Source organism: Gossypium arboreum, chromosome 2 (genome assembly GCF_025698485.1).
Source record: "Gossypium arboreum isolate Shixiya-1 chromosome 2, ASM2569848v2, whole genome shotgun sequence".
Lineage (NCBI taxonomy): Eukaryota > Viridiplantae > Streptophyta > Magnoliopsida > Malvales > Malvaceae > Gossypium > Gossypium arboreum.
In genome coordinates, this window is record NC_069071.1 from 83,302,797 (window position 1) to 83,305,427 (window position 2,631).

A 2,631-nucleotide genomic window follows, 5' to 3' on the forward strand; every position below is an offset into this window, starting at 1 on the left:
AAATGTTGCAAAATATGGGTCAATTTAGAGGGATACATACTAAGGATCCACATCTTAGTCTTCGGTTATTCATGGATGTAAGTGAATCATTCAAAATGATCGAGGTGACCAAAGTTGCCTTAGGACTGAAATTATTTCCATACTCCATAAGAGATAGAACAAGAGCGTGGCTAAACTCTCTACCGTCTGGTTCCATAACTACATGGCAAGTGTTGGTGGAACGTTTCTTAGTGAAATACTTTCCTCCATCTCTAAATGCTAAGCTCCAAAATGAAATCACTTCATTTCAACAATTTGGCGAAGAATCTTTGTATGAGGCATGGGAGTGGTTCAAGGAGTTATTACGAAAGTGCCCTCTTCATGGCATTCCTTATTGCGTTCAAATGGTGACTTTCTATTGGTCTTAATACTCATACTAGAATGATGGAGGATGCTTCGACAAAAGAAACTGCTTTTTCTAAGTCTTACAACAAGGATTACAAGATTATTGAACGAATTTCCAAGAATAACTATTAATGGCTAACCAACCAAGCAGCCTCAAGAAGATGAGTAGCAGAAGTACATGAAGTTGAGGCACTTACTTCTTTGGCAGCCTAGTGGAATGACAGAAATGTGTAAGTGTACACAATCATTATCAAGTAATAAAGTGACAAGTAAATGTCGAGTTAATGTACCTATAGGGACTGTGAAAGAAAATATTTATGAAATGTAAAATTAAACAAATTGGTGTTGAAAATAATAGTTGATTTGAAAAAGCGATCTAAAAACTAAAAATTAACTAAGTAAGAAAAATAAAAAGTAAAAATTCCAATGCACGATTTTAAAAAGATGGGTTTTAATCAATATGACATAATTGTGCTAGGTCAATTACATTATTTAACTCAAAATTACTAAACTCATGTGTAACAGCCCAATTTAGACCCTATTGGAACAGAGATTTCGGGACCACGAATTCGAGTCAAAAAAATATTTTAAAATTATTTTCTGTGTTTATCATGTGTGAATTAATATCTGTGAAATTTTCGTGCTTTAATTTTTGTCATTTGAGTGCTCGATTTAATAAAAAGGCTTAATCGCGTAAAATGAAAATTTGATGGGTTAATGTGTAAGGGCCGAATTGTGATTGTCTTTGTAATTTGATGTGTTTAAGTTTCAATTTGTCCATGATAGCATGTAATGGACGGTAGTGACCTTATATTATAATGGTTTAATATTTTATTACAAAGGTTAAATTTGTAAAATGATAAATAATATGTGCTAAAATAAAACATAAAATTAAAATAAGCATGCAAATTATCTTGTTCTTGCCGAAACTTGAGAAAGAAATAAATAAAATATAGCTTAGGGTATTTGGAACTTTGGAAGCTTGATTCAAGGTTAGTTTTTGTTCGATTTTTGATAATTTGTATGTTTTTGAGATCGTTGCAATGTAATGTACAAAGCCCATGCTTGAATTTCTGATTTTGATGAATATTTTGAGTTATTCCATTGATGAATAATTGAGTTTTCTGATGTTAGTTGATGAATTATGAAAGATATGTTTTGGATTAATATGTTTTGTATTGGAATATTTGATAATTTTGAGTAATTAGGATTAAATTGCAAAAATAATAAATTGAGGGACTAAAACATAAAATAAATGAAATGTATGGACTTGTACGAATATAAGGAACATTTGGCCTAAGCATAGTGTATTCAAATTTTGCATGTTTTGTGTTTTGTGCAATTTGGACTAAATTGTAAAAAGTATAAAATGTCAAAGGTAAAATGGTAATTTGCCCATTTATGTGTTTTTGGACTAAATAAATTGAAATTATGTTTGAATAAGTTTAATTTGAATATGTTTAGATCAAGAACCAAAGAAATCAGATTTGGATCAGGGGAAAACCAAAGTTGTTGATTAGTCGTCCCGTTCCGATTACTGTTGTCCGAGGTAAGTTTATAAGCAAATAGATGTTATTTAATTGATTAAATATGAACTATATATGTTGAAATGTATAATGAGATAGTATATATGTGAAAGACGAATATGTATAAGCTTGGAATCTATGTGTACGAGTTCGATTACGACGTTCGAAAGCCCCGTACGAACCTTAGGAATAGCTAGGATACATATGTCATGACATAAGATTTTTGATATGTGTTCTTGAGTAAGACCACATTTGGGATGTTGGCATCGATATGTGATTACGTGTAAGACCATGTCTGGGACATTGGCATCGTATTTGATACGTGTAAGACCCTGTTTGGGACAGTGGCATCGATATGTTATTGCATGTAAGACCACTCTGGGACGTTGGCATTGTACGATATATGTGATTATCCGAGTATCCTATTCAATTCAGAAAGGTTCAACGAGCAATGATAAGTTGTGATTGAATGTGTACAATGAGCTAAAGTAACGGACAATGATAAGTTGTGATTGAATGTGTAAAACGAGCTAAAGGTTAAGTATAGTGATATCATATTTGTGATCTATGTGCAAACATATATAAATGATTATTTTCGGCCTTATAAATATAAAATGTGAATATTTATGAAATAATTCATGAATATATGTATATGAGATTATGTATATTCGGTTAAATAATGATATTATGGCTTTGAGATTGAATGATATTTTAATATTGG

At 31.2% G+C, this 2,631-nt stretch overlaps 1 non-coding gene across 1 annotated transcript; it reads right to left on the bottom strand.

Moving 5' to 3' along the window:
• Positions 1-260: 260 nt before the first annotated feature.
• Positions 261-367, bottom strand: LOC128289757 (small nucleolar RNA R71). Its single transcript, XR_008279402.1, has one exon. It is a non-coding gene; the product is annotated as a small nucleolar RNA R71 (small nucleolar RNA).
• Between the last annotated feature and the right edge of the window lie 2,264 nt (positions 368-2,631).